This window comes from Notamacropus eugenii, chromosome 6, assembly GCF_028372415.1.
Source record: "Notamacropus eugenii isolate mMacEug1 chromosome 6, mMacEug1.pri_v2, whole genome shotgun sequence".
NCBI lineage: Eukaryota > Metazoa > Chordata > Mammalia > Diprotodontia > Macropodidae > Notamacropus > Notamacropus eugenii.
Genome location: NC_092877.1, coordinates 33903433 through 33918818, shown reverse-complemented (window position 1 = coordinate 33918818; position 15386 = coordinate 33903433). Strand labels below are relative to the sequence as shown.

The following is a 15386-nucleotide window of genomic DNA, read 5'->3' as shown; positions in this document are numbered from 1 at the left end:
TCAGAAGCTTAGTAGCTATTTGACAGTGGGCAAATCACTTAACTTCACTTGGCCTCAGTCTCCTTGTCTATAAAATTGGAATAATAATAGCACCAACTTCACAGGGTTGCTGTGAAGCTCAAATAATGAAATATACATCAAGCACGTTATAAACCCTAACACACACACACAAAAAGAATTGATCTATCAACATCCTTATTATACCTGTGAGGAAACTGAGACCCAGAAAGGAAGCATCAACTTGCACAATTCTATAGAGGTGGCAAATGGTAGATCTAGTACTTAAATTCGGGTGACGTCTCCAGGCCCAGGGTTCTTTCCAGTAAATCACTGATATTAAAAGTTCATTTTGACTCTAGAAACTCACAAGGGGTGGGAAAATGTACAAGTGCATCTCTGCAGGCAGAGCCCTGCTTCTCAGGTCAAAGAATCTTAGCCTTTCAACATGACTATCATGTAACCATGGTACAAGAGATTGATAGCTTACTGAAGGCAGGAATTGCTTCATTTTTGTCTTTGCATCTATCCCAAGTACCTAGCACAATGTGTAGCATATAGTAGGTGTTAAATGTCTGTTGATTCGTTGGGGGTAAAGCTAATCTGGGACCTGAGCCTGAGTGCTTCTAATAAATGAAATTCTGAGGTCTTCTGGTAGCCATATTTCCCATTTTACAGGTAAGGAGTTAAAATCAAAAGGTTTGATCACTACCCACCCCTGTCAAAAGCTAACTGGGGCTCTTCATGCTACAGGTGCCTCTGGTATAAAGATTACAAGGGAGACAGAGGAAGCAGGCTGATCTATTTAAGAGTTATGGGTCCTTCTGGAAAAACATTGGAAGATATACAGAGGCAGGAATTGCTAGTGACGGGCAATAACCAACTTCTTCCCAGCTCCTGGTGTGAATGTGGGAGGGAAAGGAGTCAAGAGAAAAGCAGACTTCTTTTTTCCATTGCCCATTCCCTGGCTCCTTTCTGCCTGGCTGACTGGCTCATGGGCTCCCACAGGGACGATCCATCAACCTAGACAGATAGAGAAGATGACTTAGAAGCCAGGTTAGAGACAAAGACAAGGGCAGTCTTGAAATACTCACTGCTGCAAGAAAGAATGTGCTGTACCCTCTATCCAGAGAGTCCCAGGAAAATGTTCCTCCCACAGAGGAAGAAAAAGCTTTCCAGTTTTGATTAGGATACAAGGGGTAGAATGGTAATTCTGGGGACACATCTACTGCTGGTCCTCATGACAAGGTCTCTAAGAATAGGATTTCATTTCTGAATACCACTTCCTTCCCCAGTAAACGGATTTGCTCTCCCAGATATCCTACTTCAGAGTTCTCAACCTAGGGTACATGAACTTGGTTTTGAAAAAAAAACAACTGAAAACTATTTCAATAGAATTTGTTACCATTGCTATTCCATCCATCTTATTTTATGCATGTAAAAGCATTTTTCTTACAAGGGGTTCATAGACTTCCTCAACCTTCCAAAGGGGTGCATGGTATCAAACTCCAAGAGGTTCTTATTTTTGCCACGCTACCAAGGGGTTCCATGATGCTCTAAAGGTTTGACTCCTATCCAACTTGCCAACCCAACATAACAATGTATGGATATGTGTTCGTCCTTCGTCCTGAAGAAGACCATGTCATCAAAGAAATGATGACATGATTTGCACTTGACTTTGTTTTGAGTGAGGGAAGGCTGTGCAGGTCACCAGTCCCACTTCTCCTTCAGAGCCATCTGAATTCAATGATCAGATATTCATTAGGATGACTGGAGATGACCCAGGATGAGGCAGTTGAGGTTGTGACTTGCCCAGCGTCACACAGCTAGTGAGTATCAAGTGTCTGAAGTGAGATTTGAACTCAAGTCCTTCAGACTCCTGCACTGGTGCTCTATCCACTATACCACCTAGCTGTCCCATGATATGTGTGTACAACGTTACTGAAGGTAGAGGGAATGGAAGGACAGGAGGGGGATGGGGGAGATAGGGGAGATGGTTAGAAAGCATTACATCATCTCAATCTCTTTGGTGAGCCAGTGACCAAAGAGCCATGAGATGTACTTCTGTCCTCTGCCCAAGAGGATTCTGTGTTTCAAAGTGTTGTGTTACCAAACAGTACTTCTCAGTAAATTGCCAGCCAAGTGAGCAGCCTTCCACATAGGCATGCAGATATGTGGGTTTGTGCACATTTAGATAAAATAGATAAGTCATACAACACAGGATCATGATGTAGTGGGAGTCAGGGTGGCATGAAAAGAAGCTCCCTGAGGGCAGAGTATGTTTCACTTTTGCCTCAATCCTCAGCAACCATCCCAATGGATAGAAGTTGAAACTTCTAACAATTAGAGCTGGAAAGGGTGGCCTTGAGAGGTGGTTGGTACTCCATTCACTGGAGGTCTTTGAGCAAAGGGAGGGGAACCACCTGTCCACTGAAGTGTCATCTCCTTGAAAATAGGGACTGTTTCCTTCTTGGGGATTTTTATCTCCAGTGCTTGACACATAAAGAAATGCTTGCGGATTAACTGATGTTATAGCAAGGATTCCTTTTCTGTCTGGGTTGGACTAGATTCCACGGAGGGCAGCACTAGGAGCAATGAATGAAAGTTGCTGAGAAGCCAATTTAGTCTCGATACGAGAAAAATCTTCTTCCTAATTAGGGTTGTCCAATCATAGAATGGGCTTCCTTCTGGGATGGGAGTTACGTGTTTAGTAGGGGTTGCTTTGGTATGTGTTCTAAACTACATAACCAATGAGGGCCTTTCCTACTCTCAAATCTTGTGACTCAGCCCCTTGCTCATTAATTGGCGTTTAATAAATGTTTCTAAGAAGGAAAGAAGGAAGGAAGGACAGAAAGAAGGAAGGAAGGGAAGGAGGAAAGAAAGGAGAAAGCAAGGAAAGGAGGGAGGAAAAAAGGGAGGGATACAAGAAGAAAGGGAGGGACAGAGGAAAAAAGGAAGGAGGATTGAAAGAAGGAATAAAGAGAGGGAAGACAGGAAGAGAAGGAACAAAACTTGGAATCAGTGTCTTACATCAACTGAGACAAGGCTGATTTTTAGCCAGCAAGTAAAGAAAACCCTAGGCAAGGGGTGGGGTGTGGGACACAGAATAATCTTCCCCTTGGGTGAGAAAAAAAGCCAGAAGGAGAATGGGGGAGGTTGGGTCAGTTATTGAATTGCTTGGAGCAGGGCAAGGCAGCTCATTCTTCTTGGGTCAAGTGTTACTTTCCTTGGCACCCACGGGAGGAGAGTGTGGGAAGGAGGGAGGCACTGGGGAGAGGCTGCCAAGCACACAGTGCTGAGAGACAGATTAGCTTGGGCTGGGCTCCATCTTTGCAGCAGAGAAACATTACAGAAAAGGAAGTTAAGAGAGAATAGGAAGGGGAGATGGGAGAATGAAGTGGAAAATACAGACCAATGGATGAGTGTGGATTGGGGGCCAAAGAAGAATGAAAGGAGAGTGATTCCACCCATCCTTGAAGGTACACTAAGGGCCTTCAGTGCAGGAGAGGATGCAATATAGGGAAGAGAAATCACCTCTCAAAGCCATGACAAACATGCTTTTACATCATTATCTATTTTAGCCCCAACCACCAACTACTGATCCCATAGCCCTCAGCAACAGAGTTTATTATAGCAGTGGACATTACACAGAGTGCTTTAAGACTTACCAAAAGCTTTACATGAATTATTTCATCTGATCCTTGTGGAAGTCCTATTACAAAAAGATGTTTTTAGTATTCCCATTTTACAGGTAAAAAGACTAAGACTCCAAGAGATTAAGTAATTTGACCAGGATAAGTGTCTACGGTAGGATTTGAACCCAGACCTTTCTGATTCTGGGTCTAGCACTTTATACATAACACCTCTTAGCCTGCTTTTTCAGAGGATCTGGGGTAAAAGGACTACCAGGGAACTTCCAATCCCTGGACACCATACTCTAGGGATAGGGGATGGAGTCATATCAAAGACTAGATACTTGAGGTATACGGTCAGACCTGGCTGGTACTAAATGAGATTTTCCTTCTCCCTCTCCATTCCCATACTAGTCAGGGCCCCTGTACTGTCAAGATTAAGGGTGCTCTCCTGTGCCTCCTAGCCAAACTCACCCTACATCTTAAATATCAAAGGGGATCTCTCAGAGAAGACCTTGTGATCCAGAAGGAAGATGGTATCCCCAAGCACCATTGTGATGATGTCATTCTTCTGCTGAATATGCTTCAGTAGCTCCCTCTGGTTAACTGATGAATAAAATCCCAAGTCTTTACTTAGCCTGACATTCCAAGGCCTCTACCATCTGGCACCATTCTGCCCTTCCCGTGCCATCAAGCATTACTGCCCTCCATTTGCTCTATGGTCCAGTCAAGGCAGTAGCCCCTGTCCTTGCCTTGCATTTCTCACCCTGGGGGTTCTGCTCACATGCTGCTCTCTCTCCTCCTACACTTTTATCTGCTGAAATCATTCAAAGCCCAATGAAATGCCATTTCCCTCATCCTTCTCTTCTGCAAGCTGTCACAACGCACTCACACCTCTCTACACTTATCCTATCCTCTACTGTGTTAGAGTTATTTGTGTCTTGGTTCTTTCTGACTGCTAGACTCGCCTCATTGATCTTTGGATCCTCAGCAGGTTTCATGGTTCTCTGTACTCAGGGAGAGCTTACTAAAGGTGTATCCAATTGATCTATGCACCTGGATGCCCCTAGTGAATGAACGTTTTAACAAAAAGAATAAATAGGTGATATGCCTATTTCCCTTGGGGAGTTTACAATCTAGCTGGGGAAATCCAATATAGTCTGTTCATGACCAAGTGCCCTCAAATAATACAACATGGTACAACGAAAAGATCCCTAGCTCCAGAGGCAAAGAATTTGGGTTCAAATCCCACCTTAGACACCCACCTGTTTGACCTTGGGCAAGTCATTTAATATTCCTGGGCTTCAGTTTCTCCATCTGTCAAATGAAGGAATTGGACTTGATGGCTTCCAGGTCTATAATCTTATGAATTCCCCAAATCCCATTTTTACAAGTACAGGACAACAGAGCTGAATATGGAAGTGCTGGGGGAGGCAGAATCAAGAAGCAATTGCAAGAGGGGTGGGGTGAAACTTCCAGTGTGATGGAAAAACCTCAGGGTATCCCAGGCAACAGGAATTCAAGCCTTTCTGGTTGGATTTCACCTTTGAAAAACTCCTTTCCAGTGTTCACTGTTTCTTGATGAGAAGTGCTCCCTTGGGTTTAATCCCCCTCCCATCCTATCCTCCCAAACCCCCTCCTCAAGAAATGTATACCTTTTCAGACCTGCTTAATTTAGAGGGAAACAGAAAGTGCTATCAAAGAAAGTGTAATGACAAGTGTATAAGAGAGATACTTAGCTTAGTGTCATCTGAGTATGATCCCTGAGTAGGATCCCTGGGTCTCAACTCTCAACTATGAGTGGATGACCCAGAATGTATGTATGTATGTGCATGTGTGTATGTGTGCGTGCATGTGCGTGCATGTGTGTGTGCACATGAGTGTGCACATGCATATTTTGTGTGCATATATACATACACACACACACATATATGGAGGCAGCATTGGGGTGTAATAAGGGGAGGATTAAACAGAACACTAAACTTAGAACTTAGAGTCAAGAAGACCTGATTAAATCCCACCTCATGTACTGTCATGTGGTGACTATGAGTATGTCATTTAACTACCCTGAGCCTTTGTTTCTTCATCTAGAAAATGGGATAATAACATAGGAACTACATTACAATGAATTCTATAAACTTTATATCTCTATATAAAGGTCAACTTTTATTATTTATTCCAATTCTTCAATCTCTGTACTCATGCCTTACAAAAACCTACTTCTCCAACCTCTCCCTTTGGTCAAATTGGGGCAACATTTTTCCACCCTGGAAGAGAACAGTAAGTAACCTACAGTATTCCAAAAGTCTATGATTTTTGAGATACCCCCTATTTTGAGCATAAGGAGCCTGTGAAATTATGGGTAAGACCTCCTCTTCTCACTGTTTCCTAAGGTGGAGGGTGCTCTTTGATCCACTGAACACATTAAGATCAAGGCAGTAATTTTCCTAAAATGGGAAATGAGCTGGGAATAGACTGTGAACTCTGTTATCTGGAATTCCCAATGACACCACTGGGCAATTGGGTTTGACTTGTTTAAAGTCTACTTTGGAGCATCATCTAATCTTTGAGAGGAAATTCTTGATTCTTGCTCTCTACCCAACTTTCCCCCTATTGCTATTTTGTATTTGACCTTTTCATCCCTTTCTAAAACACAAGAAATGACATATACTAGAGTCACCAAATCTCAGAATCATAAGGGACTTCAATGACCATCTAGTTGAGCCCACATCCAGAAAAGAATCTCACTCTAACATACCCAACAGGTTCTCATTCAGTCTCTGTTTGGAGATGTCCAACAAAGGGAACCCATTACTTCCTCAGGGATGCATTGTGCTTTAGGACAGCTTTAATTGTTAGGAAGTTTATTTTTTCCTACAACAATCCTAATGAAACTTCCATTCATTATCTTTGGTTCTTTGCTCAGGGTCCAAAAGCACAAATTGAAATTCTCTCCACATGGCAGCCTCCCAAATACTCAGAGAAACCAAATATGCCTCCACTCCACCCCTCATGTCTTCCCGCCTCTACGCTAAACAGTCCCACTTTCTTCAAATAATCTAGATGCAAAATGAACTCTAGCCCCTTCCTCATTATGATTCCCCCCCTCAGATACTTTCCTGCTTACCAACGTCCTTCTGGAGCTGTGGCATCCTGAACTAAACTCAATACTCGTAGTACTACACAGAGGTGGTGTGGCTATAGCAGAATCCATTCCCTTATTCTTGGAAATTGTAACTTCTTAATGTAGCTCAGGGTCACATTAGCTTTTCTGGTTGCCATATTATACTTTTCACTTGCATTGAGCTTGCAGTCCATTAAAACTTCTGGATCTTTTATAGAATAACTGCTCTCAGGCTCGCTATGCTTATGAGATTGATTTTTTGAACCCAAGTGTAGGATTTTACATTAATCACTATTATTTCATTTCATCACCCATTGAGATTTTATAATAATAACACTTATTCTAGGAGTCAACAATCCTTACTAGGTTTATATCACTTGCAAATTTAATAAACATGGCATTAAGCCTTTCAGCAAGTCAGTGGTTAACACAGGGCCAAACACTGATGTCTGAGGCACTTTACCATAGATCTTATTTTAAACTGACAGGGGAGTATGAGTGACTGAGTCCAAGAATTCAACTATTTCATAATCCACTGGCTAAGAGCTAAAATCCTTACATGGACTGAACTTTTCTCAGGATCTCCAAATTTGAGAACAGAAAGGGATCTGAGTGACTACAGAGTACAACCTATATTAGAAAGAAATCCCTGCTAAAATACACCCACCACATGGTCATCCAGACTCTGATTGTAGACCTCCAAGGAGGGGGAATCTGCCCCTTCCAGAGGCAGCCCATTCCATCTTTCAGCACTCAACTCTAATTGTTAGGAAGTTTCTTCTGTTCTTGAGCCCAAACTGGTCTCTTTGCCAAGCTCTTTCATTGCTCCTGTCTCTGTTCTCTGGGGTCAATAACTCCTCTTCCATATGACAGCCTCTGAGAACTAAAGGCAGCTACTATGCCCTTATTGAGTGTTTCCAGGCTAAACACACCCTGTTCCTTCACCCAATGCTCAGATTTCACAGACTCAATGCCATTCACCATTTTGCCATCCTAACTCCCTGGACACTCTCCAGCTTATCAATATCTGTCTTAAAAAGTGCTTTCCAGAAATGAATACAATTACTCCAGATTAGGTCTGACAAGGGAAGATGGGAATCTCCCCTCCATTTTCCTGGAAGCTGTGCCTCTCTTGATACAATCCAAGATCACAGTAGCTTTTGGAGCTATATCATACTTCTGACTCCTAAGTTTGGGATTCATTAAAACTCCCCCAGAACTTTTTTTCAGAACAACTGCCATGTCTGCCTCATATTATACTTGTGAAGTAATTTTTTATATCTTGGTGCAAAACTTTACATTTATTCCCATTGAATTCCATCTCATTAGATTCAGCCCAATGCTAGCTTGTCAAGAACCTTTTGGATCTTACCCTATTGTCCATTATGTTGGCTATTGCTCCAAGATTTGTCATCTATAAACTTGATGAGCATAGTATCTATGCCTTTGTCCAAATCATGGATTAAAATGTTAAGCAGGCTAGGGCAAACACAGATCTCTAGGGTACTCCACGGAGACCACTAGCCACATTGCCATTACACCGGTAACAACTATCTCAGAGTTTGGCCAATAAACCATTCCAAATCCATCTAACAATATTACTACATAAGTAAATATATCCACAGAATTTCTCTCATCTATTAGTTTAGTAAACCTGTCAAAAAAGGAAATTAGATTAGTCTGTTGTGACCTATTCTTGATGAAACTATGATGGTTCTGTGTAATCACATTCCCCCTCCAAATATTCACCATCCACTTCTTTAGAATTTTCCTAAGAATCACTGTCAAAACCACTCACCCACAGTTTGCAGACTCTGTTCTCTGCCATTAAAAAGAAATGGGACATTTGCCCTCCTCCATTTTTGTGGCACCTCTCCTGTTTTTTATGTTCTGTCAAATATCACTTGGTGACCTCTTATGTTGCTTTCAACTTTAACATTATATTAATCATTTGTGGCCCCAAGGCAATCAGAATGAAACACTGGCAACTTTGTTGGAAAAGGAATTTTCCTATTACTCCTCAGACAAATTTGCTGGTGACTCCTTGGGGTAGAACATGATTTGATTTATTTCTGTTTGTTCTTTTTCTTTGAGGATATCAGGGCCCTGCTGTCAGATGTTCAGAAGCTAAGGCATAACTTGACCCAGATGCCCCATAGCAATAGACAGAGGATGGCTGCTTGCTAGCCACAATATATTATTAGTGAGGATAGCCAGAAAAGTATTAGATCAGCAAGGAAAGTCACCATAACTAGTATGTACCTTTGCTGGGGAGATCCAGTCACATACAGAAAAGTGTGGGTCATTGTCACCACAATCGTGGCTCCAAAAGAAATGATGAGTCAAATAGAAAAATGAGAAATCAAAGATAATCTATGTCAAAATCATGATAGGCTAGAAAATGCCAGTGAGTCCCTACTGAGAAAATGTGAGGTATCGACAGGGTTAGAAAAATGTTTGCACTTCTCTAAGTAGGCTACAAAGGCAACGTTGTGCCCTAGAAAAAGTACTAGACTTGGCATGAGTAGACCTGGGCTCGAATCATGTCTCATACTTACAGCCTTCATGGCATTGAGTAAATCACTTTACATCTCTGGAACTCAGTTGTCAAGTGATTTACTCAATGTCATAAAATGAGGGGTTAGACTAGGGAGTCTCTTTGGATTCACCTAGCTCTAAGTCTATGATCCTCTGATACCTTTAAGGATAAGTCTGATTCCCAACAACCAATGAATAAACACTTACTAAACACCTACTATGTGCTAGGCAACACACAAGGCATTGGGCGTGTGAAGTCAAAAAATAAAGTAGTCCTTGACACCTCACGGAGCTTACGTTTTGTTGGAGACAGAGGTGATAAAGAGTTGTTCTGATTAACTTCTTTTGCCAATCCCTACCACCACATCATTGTGAAGTCAGTTTATTGCCCAATGCCACAAATCCTGTCCCTCTGGAAACTGCAACCACAGAGTCCTGCCACCATAAGAAATCATGTCCCTCACTAAGTTAATGTCATTTGACCTTCTTCAAGATCCATGGAATTCTTCATTCTCAAATCTACTGCCATCTTAAACTTCCAGGTCTCCCCTGAGAAAGTTTCCCAGTATGTGGGCATATTCACTTAGTAAGAGACATATGTAACATCCACAGACGGCATGAGTATAGTCCTCATTCCAACTGAGGTATGGAACATTTATTATTGGCACCCAGGGAGATCTTTTGATACTCTCTCCTACAGCACCTCCTTCTCTATGACAGCTGTTTATAACCCTGATTTGTGCCATTGACATGGTGTGTATTCTGGGTTTTTCAGCACTTCAAATACTTAAGTTATGGATGAAAGGGAGCAGGGGAGGGGAATAGAAATGCTATCTGATCACCCTCTTATTACGGCATCTTTCAGTGACTCAGATGTTTTCTCTCCGCACCATTTATGAAAGACTTTGCCTCTTTCTGCCTCATTATTCCCTGCCACCTTTTGTATTCCTAAACAAAGATAATGCAGACATATAGTAATAGCTTGCTTACAACCACAAAAACATTCTACCGAGTTGAACTGACAGATGCATAGCAATAGAAAATGGGAAGTTCACTGAGGGACAAGAGCAGCAAACAGCTCGGGTTTAGAAGCAGTTTTCTATGAGCCAAGTCTAGTGAAGATGTATGGAATCCAACAATCTGAGAATTGAAAGAGTTCTTGCAAGTCACTTGCTCCAACCGTTGCCCAGTACAAAAATCCTCATAATACCCACCCATCTTCATGGGGATTCCAGGAAGGCCCCCAGTTCCCATTTTGTCTTTCAGTTGGCTTAGGTCATTTCTCAGAACTAGTAAGGACCTAAGCTAGCTTCTAGTCAGAAGAAATCCTCACTGCAAAATACTCAATATGGGATCATACAGTGGTCATACATTTGGTCTTTATTGTCCAGAAACTTCAAATAAGGTAGAAGTTCTTACCTTGTAAGTTACCCTGTTCCGTTCGAGGACAGTTCTCACTATGAGGAAGATTTTCCAGTTATCTATCCTAAATTGTTTTCTTTGTTTTTCTTGGAATGTGTTACAGTTTCATTGATTCTAATGCTAGAATTTAACTATACATATTGGCTCATTCCTATCTCCCCCCATCCCCTACTCTGACCTAATAGAATATAGAATCACAGACCTGCAGAATCCCAGGTTTGAAAGAGACTTCTGAGGCCATCTTGTCCAACTCAAACATGAATATCCCCTCCTACAACAATCCCCAAAAGTGGTCATTGAGTACTCTGGGATAGCTCTAACTGTTAGGAAATTTTCCATACCTTGAGCTGAAATTTGTCTTTCCACACCTTTTCCATGACTTTTCCTTGTTCTGCTCTCTGGGTCCAAATCCCAAGAATCAATCTAATTCTTCTTACCTGACATCCCCTTTCAAATACATGAATACAGCTACTCTTGCCCTTCCCTAGTCCTCTCTTCTCTAGGATCTATACTTCCATTTTCATACAATATGATCACAAGACCTTTCAGCCTGTCTGCCCCCATTTGGGGTATCTTTTGCTTATTAATGCCCATCATAAGTGTGTTTCTCTGAATACAATACATCAGGTGTGTTATAACCAAAGAATAATATAATGGAGCCATCATTTTCCTAGTTTGGGACATTGAGATTCTCTTAATGAAAATTAAGGTTGCAATAGCTACTTCAGTTATCATATGACACAGTAAACTCACAGAATGTCCTAGAAAAGCCCAAATCTTTGTCAGACAAAATACTATGTAGTTACACTTCCATCAGCTTATACTTCTGAAGTTGACTTTTTTAAATCCAAATGTAAGACTTGATATTCAACCCTATTAAATCCTTTTTCATCAGGCCATTATTCTAATCTATTGAGATCTTTAAATATTCTGCTACTGTTGTATAATGTATTTGGTACTCTTCTATCAGCTTTGAGTAACCTGAAATTTTGATAATTATGCTACACATGCCTTCATATAGTCAAATAGTAGGACTGTTGAATAGTCAAGCACAGATCTCTGGAGCACTCACTCCTCAGAAGACCTTCTCACCTATGACATATTTTTTTAAAATTTCAGTTGTTCAACCAGTTCCAAATTCACCTGACTGCAGTATTATCTAGTACTGATTTCCCCACTAGCATGAGAGTTTCCAACCACTGCTTTAATAAAATCTAGGTAAGTTGCAAATGCATTATTTTGCTGATCTACCATCCTAGTAACTGTCAAATATGAAAATGAGGTTAATCCAACATGACCTGTTCTTACTGAGGCCATACTGGCTCTTTGTGATAGTTGTTACCCTTTCTGGATATTCACTCACCATCCCTTTAGCAACATATTCCAGAATTTTGTCAAGAATCTTAGAACACTTGATACCACTACTCACATCTTTCCTACAACCATTCGGTCTCCTATAACATGAAGAAATGCTGGTAAATTTGCCACCCTTACATACATATACACACAAAGGAGCCTGCCACCCAGCTGCAGTTTGCTGCCTGTTCTTTCCAGTTTGGAATCAAGAGAGTCACTGGTCAAACCACTTCCCAACTGGCCATACCAACAGCACGTGATAGTTCTCACTGAGGCAGGACTCAGCCAGGCTCACTCTGCCAGTATCTATGGTATTTGTAGGCTTTTGCACAATCCATGACTATGTTCAAACCATCCTTGAGCCAAGTCTACAATAATATAAGCCAACATCACATTCAGACAGAGCAAACTTAGCCAAATGTCCCCAGGTGCCCTATGAGGCATACATCTGCCTCCACACATGGTATGTAAAATCACCAGCTCCAGCCCTGTTCTGCTTGTCTTGGCAATTTTCACATTTTCCTGACTCCATTTTCTTTCCACTGGCATTTTTTCACTTTTTAAATTAGCAGACAAATAATGACAAGGAGATCATTTGGAGCTTCTTGACGTATTCTAAATGCTGCATTTATAAATGTGACTGTAGATACAAATTTTTCCTGCTACCCATCTTTAAAATACATGGGTGCTCTTTCTGGGTGAAATTCACTCACTTTAACTCTTTTCCTCCAGCATCTTCTCCAAGAAAAGTGACATGGCAAGAGTTGGGAAAAGCGTATTTGCCCTCAGATCAAACTAAGATGGTTTAAGAACGGACAGGAGAGGACCATGAAAGATAAAAGGGATGGTTTTCTTCCCTTCTCTCTCCTCACTCTGGAAGAGCCGATAAGATGCCCCTTTGGTCTTCCCAGTGATAGATGGTTCCTGTAATTACATCATGTCTCCTTCTTGAGTTGCCAACTTGATGAAAATAGCCAGGTCTGTCAGATCCTCTGATGCTTTGAAGTGGATATGGAGACAAGCAAAGAGTTGCTCTGTCCCTAGCTAATAAGTTAAGTAACACAGGTGTAACCCCACTGCAAAAAGAAGCCTTTGTGTATTTGCTAATTTTATTTAGAGAAACCATGTTCAGGAATAAATAGGAAGGTCACCCACATGGGACTTTCTACTACTATTCCATACATATTACTAATTTGAAAGGAATGGTAAGGAACAAAGAATCATAGATCTCAGAGCTAGAAAGGACCTGAGATCACCTAGCCTGATCCCTTACTCAATAGGACAATCTTTCCCTTGATATCACCAATAAGTGATTTCCTCTATTTGACAGAAAACTCACTACTTCATGAGGAAGGTGCTATTTATTTCCATGCAATCCTGCTTACTCCAAAAAGCTTGCATCTATCACCTCCCATTCAGCTGGACTCCTTGCTCCTAGTCTATCTTCTGAGGCCTGACTGGGTTCCTATTCTGCTTTAACATTTACTACGGATGTTTCTCTCTGAACCTCAATTTCTTCATCTATAAAATGATGATAATAAGATGCTCCAGGGCTGCTGCAAGGCTTGAATGAGATAATGTGTGTAAAATATTTTGCAGATCTTAAAGCATTGTTTTAATAAATGTCAGTTATTACTATTGGTGTGGTAGATAAGAGTATAGCAGTTACCATTAGGAAAACTTGGACCCAAATCCCATCATACACACACACACACACACACACACACACACACACACACACACACACACACACACACACGTAAAAGCTGTGTGACCGTAGGTATGTCATTTAACCTCTCTGTGCCTCAGTTTCCTCCCCTGTAAAATGGGAATATTAGTAATTTCTACCTCATGGGGTTGTGGTGAGGTTCAAATGAGATACTATATGTAATGTGCTTTATAAACTTTAAATGGGCTCTATAAATGTGAGTTAAAATACTTATAATAATTTTTCAATACAACCTTTTCAGCCCATGGAAACAATAATCCTATGTCCCCTGTAAATTTTTTTCTTTGCCAGGCTAACTAACCTTCCACCAAGGACAGAGCCACAAAATTGTGATCCAAGACACAAAAAGTAACATAAGAATCTGCTGCCTGTTTTGCTTTCTTACGTTGCCTGATGCTAAGGAATGACCCACTGAACTGCAAGGATCTTTGTTCCTGCTAATGAGTCTCATCCTCACCTCCCCAGAAAGAATATCAGAGGATTTAGTGCAGTAAAGGGACCAGAGATAACTTCTCATTCATCTCTCACACTTAACAGATGAGGAAACTGAGGTTTAGAGTGGAAAAGATTCATACAGGCAGTAAGTGGTAGAGATAGGATTAAAATTCAGATTTTTAGCCTCCCCATGCAATGTGTAATTTTCATTTTATCTCAATACCTCCCTCATTCCTTGGGTGCCAGGCTCTGTATCACTGCCTTGGCAACCTGAAACCAGGGAAGGCAGGAGGATGTTGTAAGGGCCATGGGCTTATATGCTACCACTAAATCAAAGGCACTTAAAACCAGAGGAGTAAAGAATGAGAAAAGTGAGATTAGAATCTAATGATGAAAGGTGGGGGGTCTGCAGGTGAAGAAGACTGCATATTTTGTCACATTTTTTATAATGTATGATCAGTTTTTGTTGATATTTTTAAATTTTTTTCCTCAAAAATTATTTGTTATAAGGGATGGCTCTATGAAAGGAGGTAGGAGAAGCATATGGGGAAAATTTAGGCAACATGAAAACAAAAGATAGCAATAAATATGAAAAAAAGAACCCAGCATGCAAACCAGCATGAGACTGTAGATCAGGCTCCCAAGGCCTAACCTGCACAGAGCTTGACTGTGTGGAGAGTAAGAATTTAAACCCAAGGAGGATACATAAGTTACCAGCATGTATTCGAATGAACTGGCCCCATGAAATGTTGTTTATAAAACCAACTCTCCTGAGATGAAGCCCATTTTCCTACTGACTTCCTTTATAGATTCTGCTCTGAGCAAAGAATACAAGGTTCCTGCTCTTGAAATCTTTTCTAGACTTGAAGGGGCAATGAGAATCCCCCTTTCTCTCTCAAGACAAAGGTCAGAACCTGGGTTAGGAGACCCTGCAAAGGAGGGAGGGAATGGAGATGCCAGCTCAACCACAGGCCCAAGGCTCAGGCACTCATTGGTCAAAGACCCTATGGGATGAAGGTCCCTACAACCTGTGATTCAGTACCTAAGCAGCTGCCAGCTGTCCAGCAATATCAGTCTCCTAGGGGGTATCCTCAAGGGGCATGGCTGCTCTTGTTTCAGCCTGCCTATTATTCCCTCGTGATCTTCCATAAGC

The 15386-nt window shown here is 41.3% G+C and overlaps 1 protein-coding gene across 5 annotated transcripts in view; it reads right to left on the bottom strand.

The window, feature by feature from the left end:
- Nucleotides 1-15386, bottom strand: part of GALNT18 (polypeptide N-acetylgalactosaminyltransferase 18) — a 512574-nt gene that overhangs the window by 376600 nt on the left and 120588 nt on the right. The window lies entirely within an intron of this gene.